The 15,061-nt window shown below is 36.8% G+C and overlaps 1 pseudogene; it reads left to right on the top strand.

Annotated features, from left to right (window-relative positions):
- Positions 1–507: 507 nt before the first annotated feature.
- LOC136114489 (erbin-like) overlaps positions 508–15,061 on the top strand; it is a 65,879-nt pseudogene continuing 51,325 nt past the window's right edge.

The raw sequence follows: 15,061 nt of genomic DNA, 5'->3' as shown, positions 1-15,061 counted from the left end.
CCGACTCCAAAATCCCAGGGTTTGACCTTGAGTCTCCCCTGGTGTTTTCTGCCAAAGGCTCCAGGTAGGGCCATTCTCCCTAGCTACGGTGTAGAGCTCATTTTTAACATCTTGTCCTGCCCAAACTGGCCCAAGAGCCATGGCATGGACTATCTCCTGCTTAATTTGTTCAAAGGACTACTGCTGCTCAGGGCCTCGCTCAAAGTCATTCTTCTTCCAGATCACCTGACAGAGAGGGCTCATGATCTGACTGTAATCTGAATGTGCATTTTCCAAAAACCCACAACCCCCAAGAAAGTCTGCATTTCCTTTTTATTATTCGGTGCAGACATAGCAGCTATTTTGTTGACCCCACCCATCAGAATTTGACGATGTCTGTCCTGCCATCTTACTCCTAAAAACTGGATCTCCTGTGCAGGTCCCTTGACCTTACTTTGTTTTATCGCAAAAGCAGCTTGCAGAAGAATCTGGATTATCCTCTCACCTTTCTCAAAAACTTCCACTGCTATGTCGCCCCACACGATGATGCCATCAATGTACTGCAGGCTTTTCAGAGCTTTGCCCTGCTCCAGTGCAGCCTGGATCAGTCCATGGCAAATGGTGGAGCTGTGCTTCCACCCCTGGGGCAGTCGATTCCAGGTGTACTGGATGCCCCTCCAAGTGAAAGCAAACTGTGGCCTGCACTCTACTGCCAGAAGAATAGAGAAAAATGCATTAGCAATGTCAATTGTGGCATACCACTTGGTTGCCTTCGACTCCAGTTCACAATGCAGCTCTAGCATGTCCGGCACAGCAGCACTCAATGTTGGCATGACTTCATTCAGGCCTTGGTAGTCTACTGTCAGTCTCCACTCTCCACTGGGCTTCCTCACTGGCTATATGGGACTGTTAGAATATAAAATAAAAGATACTCAATGCAATTCGCCACAAACTCCATCCGCACTGAGCATCCAGTCCCAGGAAGCAGCACTCTGGTCCTGAACAGCTGATCCTGGAGAGTGAAGAGAGAAAAAGGCAGGAAGGCCCAGAGGCCTCTACAAAACGGCAGGATGGCAAAAGGTTGAACTAAAGAAACTCCCAAACAGAACTCAACCAAAATGTAGCAGAACCAGAACAGGTCTCCGTCCCTGTCCATCCCGACTCTGTCCCTAGCCAAAAAGTCCCGACTCTCCTTAAATATGAAGCATGACGCTAATGGCATGGAATATTCTTATTGATCAGTCTGGATGTCAGTCAAGGTCTGCCCCATCTATGCCTCGCTTCTTAGCTGCCTCACACCTGTGGACAGAAAGCTCAGAAAGGCCTTGGCTCCCAGACAACAACAATTAAAAACATTAAATCTGTCCTGGGGTGTTATCTTCTTGTTCTCAAACTAAATCCAAACAATGACTGTGCTAGCTACAAAAAAGAAAGGTTTCTAACTGCATGAAGAAAATTAACTCACTCTCAGTCAAACCAGCACAAACATCTTCCTTGAAGGGATACCTTTCCTTCACATCTGACAAGAGTTGCCTCCCGAGGCTGAGGGCTTGTGTCCCTTTTCCAATCACTTTGTCAATGCCTCCTTCCCTAGAAAGGGATCCCAGTTGCTTGGCTTCTCTACCCTCTAATTCCAGGCTACTGGCCCTGTTATTCCAGCATCGGAGCAGCCAGGTGACAGTGTGCTTGCCTGGATGACAGCTGAAAATTTTTCACACATCTTGCAGCTCACTCAGGGATAGGGATCGGGTTAGGGTTACCATCTTGTCTTCCTCTTCTTCCTTCTCTTCTTCTGGTGGCCCTGATTTTTCGTCATCCCTTACTAAATGAGCTGACTTTCACTTCCAAGCTTTCTTTTTTATAGGGGCGACTGATACTGGCATGGGTTGGTTCTCTGGTTCAGCTGCAGTGCCTGTAGCTGGGGTTTGAGTAACTGCAGTGCCTGTCACAGGCCAAAACAATGACAATGTTAGTATAATAAAATGCATGGATAAATTCTGTAGAACCTGGTTTGATATTTCTGATGTTTTGCTGTTATCATGGGATCCCAGTTTCTGACCATGTTTCGGTGCATTGGAAAATGTGATATCTTCTCAATAAGAAAAAATAGTTACCTTGATGTTAAAATAGAGGTGCTGCTAGGCAAGCCTCCTGCCTGGTTGCAGAAAATGCAGGGAATTGAGAAAGTCTGAAGCAGACCAGGATAGTAAATAATTATGGGAAAATGTTTCCTGTATATGCAATGTATCCTTGAGCATAATCTAAGTGCTGTGCAAGCCACAAGATGCCACAGAAGTATCTTTACGTGAAAGCAGTTATTCACTTGAAGTCTGAGAATTGCCCCTTTTTTAATCCAATTCTTGGGTTCAGAAGTCCAAGCACAAAACAACCGTTCAAATATGAGGGTGCTTCAAAACAGAAATTTTGTTTTGTCACAGATTCATATCTTAGGATGCAAGTAGGGGAAGCAGGCTAGGAGGTCCTTTCCAGTTATGTCCTAGATTGACAGCATTGATATTGTGATGAACTGGGTTTTTATTAAGGTATTCTTTCAGCATTGTTAGAGGGTTGTTTTTTCTTTGGGAAGTTGTGGGAAGGAGGTTTCCCTCCAGCAACTGCTACCAGATTGCAACTACTGGTTGCGATGCTGGGCTAGATTGACCTCTGTTCTATAATATTTCAAGGTGACTGTTATTCTTAGGTTATCCATAGGTGTGGCAGATTGCTACTTTCAAATGCATCTAAAAATGAGTGAAAGTCTTGAGGAAAAAGAAATACTGTTTTCAGGTTTTTCTATAATATTTTTACTTCAAGTATAGTTCTTACTACTTAATCAGAGTTAAGGTTTTTGTCTGTGTCCTTACAACATACTCATTTGAGCATCTTCAGGAAAGACCGATCTGTTCACTAAACTCCTTTTTGAGTCAGGGAGCGTAATGACCTATTTTGTGTTGTATTAGGGCTGTTGATGGGTCACATGTAGAAATCTTTTTACAACCCTGTCTGTATTTAAACCAAACTGTTTCTGTGTTTCATTTAACAAAGAGATAGTCTTGTCACTGAATGTAAAAGATTCCACTGGGGATGGTACATTGATTGAAGGTCAAGACTGCTTTGAACTTATCTTGGACGAGCAGTTGAGTTCGGGATCTAGCGGTTATTTATCTTGCAACCAAGGATTTACTGAAAGAAAGGTCAGTCTGCCTTCTAATAGAAATATCAAACTGGATTAAGCAGCTGACTAGAAAGAGAATATGGAAGAAAACACAAGATTAATTTAAAAGTTGTTTTACCATGTGGAAGACTGCAGGTATTCCTGTGATGAGGCTTTTTATATGAAATGATTTGATACATTGCCTGTATTAGAAATTCAGCATCTTAACTTGTACAGACTGATCCTGCCTTTCTTCTTTTACTTCCTGTATACTTTTGTATATGATGATAGCACATACTCATAATGAATCCAATGAAGTGCTTTAAAATCTATGGGATGAAGGAAAACAACTGTGTTCAAGCAGATGCAGAAAAGCAGGCGAGATCCAGTTTGTTTGCTGCTTTACCAAAACCCCAATGAATAAATGAATTTAAAATAATATGCAGATTTCTGCACAAATCATATTTGTATTCTTATGCAAAAAATATTTGAGACTTGTAGATCTTTTTTGAAGTTTAATGATGTAAATAAGTGCTGAGATCGCTTGTCACAAAATACAGTATATTGTGATAATTTGTTATGCCTTTCTGTTACAGATTAACTAAACTCCAGATACTGGAACTCAGAGAAAGCCAGTTAAAAATATTGCCAAAGTATGTATGAAATTTATTTAAAATACTTTGGAGTGTTTTTTTCTGTAGCTATACTATTAATGTAGTGCTTATCAAAAAGTAGATTACAGCTTAAAATCTGTAGCCAAGTAACTGGACTAAGTTCTCACAAGGAATTTCCCTTCATACTGCTGAAATTATATCTATCTTCAGACTCACTGGTCTTCCTATTCAGAGGTTTACCTATTCAGAGATTTTTTTTCTGTCCATCTTTAGTTCCGGATTTCTGATCCACCTGTCAGGCTTTTAAGTCAGCATGTGTGATCGTTCGGAGGTGTCTGATGCTTTTTCCACACAGCATTGTATTGGTGCCCAAATGCCTGGGGTAGCATTCTGATGGCTGAGTGCCTAAAACTTAGGCATTATCTCTAAATCAAATGTGGAGTTTGAGATGTTTGCTCAGAATGACTGAGGGAATGTGATTCACATGATGTGAACAAATTTTTTTCACTGCTAAAGAAAGTAAAAACTCCTTACTGTGTTGCAGTTTGTTATGCAGTATGTATTCTATAATGTAACAGGTTTGTTTAACATAACGGAAGCATATTAATCAGACACATTGTCTGTAGTTGTAAAATAGTTATGGAAATTATCATAGTATTTGTTTTAACAGTAAATGCAATTGTACTTATCTCTTAAAATCTAACACCTTCCTAAGCCCTGCCTTGCAACTCTTACTCTCTTCATCAAACAATCGCAGATTGATGGTGTTGCATTTCCTGCTGTTTCTATGAACTAGAGCAATGCTCTGAATTTTCCGACTTGGACCCTGGAGCTCTAAGTGGGTTAACAGGTATAAAAGGTCAATTAAGAGAGAAACAGAGATCCCAAAGATGGGATGTGAATAACTAACTGTAGAGTCCTGAATATGTTGTGGTGTGCAATGCAAGGGATCCTCCTCTGGCAACAGACACTGGTAAAGAGAGGTACTGGTTTCAGATGTTTTGGTGGAAGAGGCACTAACAATTGAATATTAATTCTGTCCAGCTTATATGCTTGCATGCAATAGCTGAAGTGTGAGTTGCCAGCCCTTTAAGTACAACAGACAGCTTTTCTAGTGACTCTAGCTAACTATGTTCTTTAAGACATGAACCTCCATAATGATCATGCTGAACTACCACCTTTATTATTCTCTTCTGATACTCTTGTGGTTCACTTAGGGGAGATTAAAGCTTTTGAGAATACTTTTTTATTTATTTGAACACATTAATATGCATTTTGCTACAGTGAGGCACTGGAAAAATATATTGTTTATGTATGATGTACACTGGAAAAATTTATTGTGATGTCCATAGTATGCAAGAGGTGAATTTGCCTTTCAGAATAATACAACTGTGCAGCAGTTGACCTGGCCAACAAAGGCTTCTGTGGCCAGCCTTTAACTATTATGTCAGAACGGAAGCTGATGGGAAATTTGAACTTATACAGTTTCCCAAACCTGAGTATATGTTTTAAAAGGAACATGATTTACAGCTTTAAACAGTGTAGAAAATACAAAGTTGGTATTTTGTTTTTTTGAGACCAATAAAATATAACAGTACATGATAATATTTTTGCTATAGAATATAAATATTTTCCTTGTTATTCTCTCCTTTTTAATATTTTCATACTTGTAGCTGCTACTTTTTGTATTTGTAATGAGAGATGTATTTGGATAAACTTCTAAAAAATCAGCTAGCCCTCTTGCTGAATTAAACATGCACATAATTTTTAACACTAAAGCATAGAGCACTTGAAAGACTCTTTATCAAAATGGGTAATTAATACCAACATACTAGATCAACTTTACTTTGTGCCAAATGCATCATTTTGCTTGGAGCTTGTCCGCAACCAGAGACTGCAGAACTGGCAGTATTATAATGAAAACCAGCTCAATAAAAATATTTCTACTGAAAGGAAAGCAAAAATATGCAGAGACTTTTAGAGGTAGTTGAAAGTTGGGAAAATGGTCTAATGCAAATATAAAGTTTTCTTTTTGCCTTTTTTTAAAAAAACTTCTGTCTGATGTCTAATTGTCAATAGAGTAACCTTTTTTAGAAAGGAGGAAGTTATTTGAAGGTGTAATTGTGATGATTCAGAGTCCTATCTTGCCTATCACTCACACCTCTTGAATTGTATGCTACTTGAAGTGGTATTGTTACCTTTAGTGAAGTTGACTATTTACGACATCAGAATCTGAGGCATCATTTATAATACTCATTCTGTTACTGTTGGATTGATTTGACAGCAAGTTCAATAATATGAATTATGAAACAGATTTTTCAGTTTATGAAAGGGATTACATAATGCTGTGGCAGAGATAGAAATAGGTGTAACTCAGTGATTTAGTAATTTTTTGTTTCCAGTCCTATATTCCTCTTCCTTTAGCATTGAATTTTCCTGTTACTTTAAAATTTTCTATGTATGACAACCTTTGTTTGCATTTTGTCTGAAGGTATAGTTGCTCTATAAACAATATGGAAAAGTAAAGAGAGATTAGTTTTAGGAAACATTGTCAACAAAAAGCTGAAAATGCTATAAATTAGGCAGGCAGTGGGGAAGAGGAGGAAAATAACTGAGGCCCTAGTCTTGCAAACACATTGTGTGTGTGTTACAGTTGACTGGCTATGTTTACTAGAGTAGAGGCATTTTGAAAAAAAAAAAGGCATAAAATCAGTAAGCTGCTTTGTTATACTGCCAAAGTTACATAACTCTAATTTTGCAGATACTTGAGAGAGATTTGTAGATATTTGTTCTGATTCCAAATGGTAAGGCCAGGTCCCTTGGTGGAAAAACTGTAAGTCTGTTGAGTTTTGGGGTTGTTTTTGGGGTTGGTTTTGTAAATAACACAGTGAAGACTGAGGCAAGAATAGCAACTTCAGGTTGCCTTAAAGCCACTGAGGATGTAGCACTAGCAGGATGGGAAGGGGAGGGATTACCTAGATCTTGGGTTTGTTTGGAGCAGAATTTGTGTATCTGGTGTAATTTGGCAGTGGGGAGGGGTGAGCATTATTCCTTAGATTCTGTGAATCTGGTGTTAGCTGTGTAAGCAGTTTGGCCTGAGAGTTGAATGGTGTATAGGAGGAAGAGGGGGAGAAAATCACTCATGCCTTGGAGTTTATTGGTGTGAGAGAATGATTTTTTTTTCTTGTCTTTTTAGCAAACCATTAAGATAAAAAGAGAAGAGTTCATGTTGAATTGAAAGAAAAAAAAATCCTTTTATCCCAAACTGCAGTAAAAAGCCCCAACTGGCTTTGTTTTGATCCAGCCTCATCAAAATTCACTTAAATCAGATCGAACTTTTTAAATTTTGCTGTTACCTGTTTTTTTTTCCTTAATTTAAAAAATTTCTGTTCATTTTTAAGCTGAAAATTCAGTTCAAATAAAAATCAAGGCACTGTCTAAAAACTGTTGAAATGTAAGGACTATAAAAATGTTAAAATAAACCTTTTTTTTTTTCCAAATAATCATTTATCTGTATTGAAACTAATTTGTCAAATTCAATCCCACATAGCTGTGATCTCCCTTAACCTGCTTTTTGAGGCTGAAATTTAGATTGTCAGTGGAGTTTTGGACTGCTCTCTCTGGTAGCCCACAGTCTAGGTAGCATAGTTTAAAAACAGAAGAAATGGAAAACCTTTTTAAATGGATGCCATCAGTAAAAATAGATTATGGTGTTGTCCAGAGAGTTTTGAAAGCTGCAGAATGATACACTAGATACTTTAAGTAAATCTTCAGCTGTGCTTCAGGGAGACACATTGGGGCAAATTTATTCACACCATAGAGCACTAAAAATGGTATTGGCACAGTCTCATGATGCTTTGAGAAGTTCAGCTTACATGGTATTTCAGAGGGACTTAAATAATTTGTAGAATCATATAATCATAGAATCATTTTGGTTGGAAAAGACCTTTAAGATCATTGAGTTGAACTGTTAAACTAGCACTGGCAAGTCCACCTCTAAACCATGTTTCTAAGAAAAACATCTTTTAAATATCTCCAGGGATGGTGACTCAACCACTTCCCTGGGCAGCCTGTTCCAATGCCTGACAACCCCTTCAGTGCAGGACCCAGACCTTGGCCTTGTTGCACCTTATACAACTGGCCCCAGCCCACAGATCCAGCCTTTCCAGATCCCTCTGTATGGCCTTCCTACCCTCCAGCAGATCAACACTCCCACATAACTTGATGTCATCTGCAAACTTACTGAGGGTGCACTCGATCCCCTCATCCAGATCACTGATAAAGAGATTAAACAGAACTGGCCCCAATACTGAGCCCTGGGGAACACCACTCATGACTGGCCGCCAACTGGATTTGACTCCATTCACCACAACTCTTTCGGTCCGGCCATCCATCCAGTTTTTTACCCAGTGAAGAGTATGCTCTTCCAAGCCATGAGCTACCAGTTTCTCCAGGAGAATGCTGTGGGAAATGGTGTCAAATGTCAGTAAGAAGTCTAGGCAGACAACATCCACAGCCTTTCCCTCATCCACCTTGTCATAGAAGGAGATCAGGTTGGTCAAGCAGGACCTGCCTTTCATAAACCCATGCTGACTGGGCCTGATCACTTGGTTGTCCTATATGTGCCACGTGATGGCACTCAGGATAATGTTCTCCATGACCTTCCCTGGCACCAAGGTCAGACTGACAGGCCTGTAATTTTCTGGATCCTTCTTCCAGCCCTTCTTGTAGATAGGTGTCACATTTGCCAACTTCCAGTCAACTCGGGCCTCCCCAGTTATCCAGGACTGCTGATAAATGATAATTGAAAGTGGCTTGATGAGCACCTCATCAGCTCCCTCAGTACCCTTGGGTGGCTCCCATCTGGCCCCATAGACTTGTGTGTGTCTAAGTGGTGTAGCAGGTCACTAACAATTTCCCCTTGGATTATTTGGCCTTCATTCTGCTCCCTGTCCCTATCTTCCAGCTCAAGGGGGTGTGTACCTGGAACACAACTGGTCTTACTATTATGTTAGAATTTGGAAAATTAATTTTAGCATTTGGCTTATTGTTCATCCTGTTTATGAGCTTCAACAAACAAGGCAAAATGTTTCTTGGATTCTTCTGGAGGTAGCCTTCTCATCTATTTTTTTTTCTTATTTGAGACAGTAGGAATGTGAGTTAAAGGCTTTCCCCTAAAACCTATGTATACTGTGTGTGCAGCACAATAAAAATAACTTATGTTATTGTCTTGATCACATCTTATTTATGCTTAATTCCTAGTTTTTCTCTAGCATGATTACTATAGTGCAATGAAAATCAAGTCTATAGATAAATGTTGAGTTTAATCCTTTTTGGAGATTATGTAATGAATAACATTAACAATCACTTAAACTTACTTTCAATAAATAAAGCATTTTTCAGTAGAATATAATATTTGAACTGTGTATTCAGAACAACTGTAATAGTGTAACATCTTTGAAGAACAACTGGAACTTTGAATATCTGCATAGAGCATCTTGTGGTCATGAAGATGTTTTTTAAAGATGTTCATACTTAAATTCTGATGATACAAAATTATATTCATCTTATATTCTGATGATACAAAAGGCTCATCCAGTTAGCTCTTTTTTAGTTTTTCTAGAATTTTATACTATGTACACACTTATAGTTTGTTTTTGATATATTAATTGTTCTACTGAAAGCTATTATTAAATAAATACAGAACATAATGTCATATGAGGGATTCACAGCTCCTTTGAAAATATTTTTAGGTAGTACTACTGTTGACTGATCATGTATACAATCACGTGCAATGGTAGATATTCTCCATAGAGTCCCCAAAGTTGTCTTAAACGGAGAAAAAATTTTGCCAAAATACAGCTTGAAATAATGGATTTTACCTTATTTCAGTTATTGATTTAATCTTTGCCTTAAGTTGGTTTGAAGAATATTGATGTGTCATGAAATCCCATTTAGTAATCTGATTTGTTGTAGGACTAGAGGAATACTTAGGATTCCAGACCATAACATATGGAAGCAACTTTGTCAGCAGCCTGGAGAGGGAGAAAGGTGTTGGTGGTTACTGTGATTCAACAGTGGTCTTTTGTGTTTTATCTAATCATTAGGCAGTTCTCTTTCTTAGAGAGGAAAACGTAGTTAATCAGCCTGTGGCTACTGAGAAAGCTGATTGTGGCTGGAGGTGAAAAGCATTCAAAGGACTGTAGGTGAAAGACACTCAAAAGAAAAATAACTTCAGAGTTATTCTTTATCATAAGGATGACTGTAATGGTCTTTAGTTTTTGTAAACTAATTTGTAGATGAGTTGCAGCGTACTCATTGTGTGACAGTCACGGTCAGCATGATCATTAATGTGTGCCCAGTTGAATAGTGTGTGAAAATTTGACCTTATTTAGATATGTCCAGTAACAGAATAGCATCACTACTTAATACTGATTAAAATAATATATTTCTATGAATATAGGAAGATTAGATGTAACTACTATTTTCTTAAATCTAATTCCTTATTAATCCCCTTCCTGTGCAGAACCATGTCCAGACTGACTCAGCTGGAGAGACTGGACTTAGGAAGTAATGAATTCACAGAAGTGGTGAGTTTTGCCTAAGTAACAGGGCTTTGTATTTTTTATAACTCTCTTTATCTTTAATCTATTTTTAATCAATATGAAAATGTAAAAATCAGCTTTAAGAGTTTCTGCTGAGCAAATATTATGTGTACCTTATACTACTTTATAGAGGCTATTATAAAAATTATGTGCATGTTCTTATGAATATGAGTATGTGTTCAATTTGAAAACACTGTGGTATAGTGTGGCTACATTACTGGTAAAAAGTTAATGGTAATATATATTTGAATTATAAACATAACCATTTGACTTAAAAGAAATTCTAAACACTTATTTGTAATCATGTATTTAATGTTGCAAGTTCTGTATAAGCTGTGCACAACCTACTTTTATTAGCGTGTACAAGCTATTTGTATCCAAAGGAAACTATATTAATTATAACTTTGAATATTATTCAAAATAATATTTACAGTTGAGGTGCTCAGATTTTTCCTTCAACATTTATCAGCTTGTTTCCTGTTCATAATGTCAGACAAATACATCTTCCATTTACAATCACTTAACATCTCTCTGCTTCTACAAGTACTTTCCTGTATAAGGGAATTGAAACAGAAGTATAGTGGAACATACTGACCTGCTGTATAACAAAGTCAAGAAGCCTCTGTGTGCCACCAGTAGGGTGCTTCATTAGCCACAGATCATGCAGAACTGAACACTTTCCTAGCTGTATGGTTTGGCAGATAGGGAAGTATATTTAAGGAATTGTTCTTTAGTATTTCACTTCTAGCTGTTACTGTTACTACCTTTCCCATTACTGCCATATTCTCATTACACTGGAGATATTTGTGTAGGAGCCTTAAACTAACATGCTCAGGCCCACATTAAGCCATAACAACCAGGAACTAAGTATAGGCTGTAAAAATACTGTTTGGGTATCTTTTTGGCAGATTGCTTTATCACTACCAGCCTTTTATCTAGAAGAGTCAACTACTGATGACTTATTTCATTAAGATCTTTTGGTTTACCAAAAGCACAGAAAAGTTTGAAACTGCTTTTTGGGTAAAGATATGTCTGAAAGGTAGTCTTCAGTTAAGATCTTCTCTTGAAAAATTAATTACTGGAAACCAGGACTGCAATTTATGCAGGAATACTGTATACTCACAATATAACAAAATTGAGATTTACATTTAATTGAACTTGGTTGTAGTTGTTAAGGTGCAGTAACACCTGTTTTGTATTACATTCTCAGGAGGGAAGTTTAAATAGGAAAGCATATGCAACATGGATGTTTACCAAGATGTAGTCTTTCCCTGATACATAAGAAACTTCTAACATAAGGTTGTAGTGGGAGCATATCCTACAGTTCACTTTATGGATAGGGTGGCTTGCTTGTATCAGGCAGATGAACCCTTTGTTTGCTGCTCAAAAATTAAAATTTCTTTCCCATTTCCCAAAAAACACAAAAACTTTGTGGTTTTTGAAAAACACCTCTTCTGAGTTCATGGAATTTAAGAGGTTTTAGACCTCTGCAAGAGGGGGAATTATACACATAAGATTTATTTATTGTGTGTTCCAGTTGAAAAATACTTTCTATATAAATAAGACCTTCTATAAGGGTTATTTAGTACTGTAATCAAGTTCTTAAAAGATTTTTGTATATCTAGTATATATTTACTTTTTTAAAAGTGAATTATCTGGGTTTTATTTGATGACCCAATGAAACAGTGTATATAACAGCTATAAGAAATTACTTAAAGTTGCAATAGATGAATCACGGAAGTTGTTTTTGTCTTTCACTGTTTTTGTACGAAGTGTTTTTAAAACTGTTTCTTTTACAGTCTGAAGTACTTGAACAACTGAGTGGGTTAAAAGAATTTTGGATGGATGGTAATAGACTAACACTTATTCCAGGGGTAAATCCTTTTTTTGTGTTCAACATTTATTATTTTAATTTACAGTGGTATTTGCTTTGTCAGCTATCATATATGTTGAAGTTGCTGTATAATTTTAATGTTACTTAAAGCCAAAAGGCTAAATGCCACTTAAATGCTTGACTGGTCTACTTAGAAATTGTTCCTGATCATGATAGTTGGGTACACAGTATTTCTTTCATTGAAAGTTATAATTCTCTCATCTAAAAACTATCTTCCAATTTCAGAAAAGGGTAAAAATCCTACATCAAATCCTGGATGAAATTTAGGGTGGACTGGTCCTTCCAAAAAGGAATTATTTTGTGTTAGACAGCAAGCAGGAATTTACAGGAAAAATAAGTTGTGTGAATTTTTACTGGTCATGGCTGTAAAACAAGCAGCGTCTGTAAATAATTTTTTGCCATGTATACACAGAGTATAGTTAGTTCCTGAGGAAATGTTCTGTTGACTAAAACCAGGTTTTCCCGACATCTCTTAGAATTACATGAGGTCCAGGATGATCTGTCATTGCAACACTTGTGAACCTGTGTTTATTTTCAAGTAAACTAGTATTTGAAATTTAGGAAGCAGCTGGTCTGTTTTCAGACTTAAAATCACTAGCAATCTTCTGATGTGAGGGTTTCTTGCCCGATCAGTAGTCTTCTCTCACTTCAGCTAATAATTCTTTGAAGAACAGTTGGGTGGATGCATTAAACCTTTCTACTCTACAGTAAAAGTAAAACTGTATTTGTGAAAGTGACTGCATCTTCCTTGTGAAGATTTTAGTAGTGTGCACAGATATTTAAGCTTATTCTTGGTTCATATGGAAATGTAATACAAGCTTATATTTTGGCTTGTATTTTTCAGGTCAGTACAATTAGGGATTTGTTGTTGGTGGTTTTGATGTTAAGTAGGATGCAGTTTTATGCAAAAGGCAAAAATAAGCATTAAAAGTCTTTACTGGAGCTGTGTACATCTCTCTGAAGTCTGTTCTAAAGCTTCAGTCACTTGATTCATGATAACTGATCAAACAGTTGAATTTACAGCAGACTGACTTTAGAGACGCTTGCAGAATAACTGTGGTATGTGTGTGAAAAAACATCAACTGTGCATATCTGCACAAAATATTTCATTATAAAATTTGGATGTTTTGCATAAAATTTTATTTCAGTACTATAAATAGGTTTCCTCTTTTCTTGTGGCATTACACTTGAAAGAGAGTTTGTGGCCAAATCTGCTGGCATTTTTGGTTTTGAACTTGCACATTATTTTCTCTTGCTTTTAGTTCATAGGAACTTTGAAACAACTGACCTACTTGGATGTTTCTAAAAACAACATCGAAGTAGTTGAAGAAGGTATTTCAGGTTGTGAAAGCCTTCAAGACCTACTGTTATCCAGTAATTCACATCAACAACTGCCATTTTAGGTCTAAGTTTCAATTCATTTGAAGTTCCTGTTCTGGATAAAGCTGTAATGTGTAGCTGAATAATAACATTTATATTTGTTTCAGAGCATTCTTGACTTCATACAGCAGTTTGTAAATGGATGAGAAACTGTTGACCATAACAGAGTAAAAAGATCCCTCCCGTAGCTGGCCCATGTAAGCTGGCAAAAAAGTTCCATAAGCTTGTCTGCTTATTTCCTTAGTAGATATATAGCACCATAGGCATGCCAGGGAATGCAGATGTGGTTGCTTACCCATAGGGTTTTTTTTCCCTCTAAATTTAAAATTAAAACTAAATTAGATGAACTCAAATGTCCTTTTTCATTTACTTGTTCATTTTACTACAGGTTCCCTGAAGAAGGTAACAACACTTAAAATTGATGAAAACCAATTAATTTATTTGCCAGACTCCATAGGAGGGTAGGTATTTTACCTGAATAAAAGGTTGCATTGCCTTTCTGCACACTTTTCTGTAACAGTAGCTCCTCTTTTGAATGTTTAGACCTCCTTGATCTATTTTTTCTATATATTAACATATTAAAATTGAATGCAAGTGCTTTCATATCTTCTAGTTCACAGCATTATTTAATATCAAGACCTATGTTCCTTACTCATTAATGCAGACACCAATTTATAAAAGAAAAATTGAATGTGAAAAAACCCAAGATGCTTAAAAAGGCAGTCAGCTGTCTGAAAGTGGTTTTTTTTGTCAGTAACATAGCTGTGGTAAATATTGCAAATGATTGAACCAGTATCAAAAAGCTTGTAAAAAGTGCATTTGAACACACACATTTATCTTTTTTACATCATAAGGAGAATTTTCACCTGTTAATCAGCAGGAATTTTTAATGTATAATTTGGTGTTCAGCAATTTAATTTAAAACTCGCAAATGACAGCAAAAATAATTGGTTCAGAATTAAGTGCTATACAAATTAGGGTATTTGTTCAAATTTCTGTTCTCCTGTTATAATTAATGTAGGTTATGTTTTGTTGTCAGAATTTACAAAATACTTATTTGCTGCCAAAGTCTTAGATTCACTGTCTCTAACTTTTTAAATTATTTTCTTTTTCAGGAACTGCACTTAACTCCTGTTTGGTTATGATCTGTCCCACTCTGAATGTTTTCAGTGCCTTGTACTAGCACATTTTCATGTAATACACAAACATTTGATGTTGCTGACCCCCCTGTTTTGACTGAAAGTTCTCTTATGAGGACAGTGTAAAGGAGATTTTAAAAAACAAATCCAAAAAGCAACCCATCCACCAACCAACCAACAAAAAAACAAAGGCAAAAAACAATTCAGGCAATTAATAAAGAATTTCTCTTGGATTCGAATTCCCTTGGGTTTCAGAGTTTTATTTTGAATTTAATTTGAGATTTGTATTTGATAGT

This window comes from Patagioenas fasciata, chromosome W (assembly GCF_037038585.1).
Source record: "Patagioenas fasciata isolate bPatFas1 chromosome W, bPatFas1.hap1, whole genome shotgun sequence".
In the NCBI taxonomy this organism is placed as follows: domain Eukaryota; kingdom Metazoa; phylum Chordata; class Aves; order Columbiformes; family Columbidae; genus Patagioenas; species Patagioenas fasciata.
This window is presented reverse-complemented; position numbering and strand designations above follow the sequence as displayed.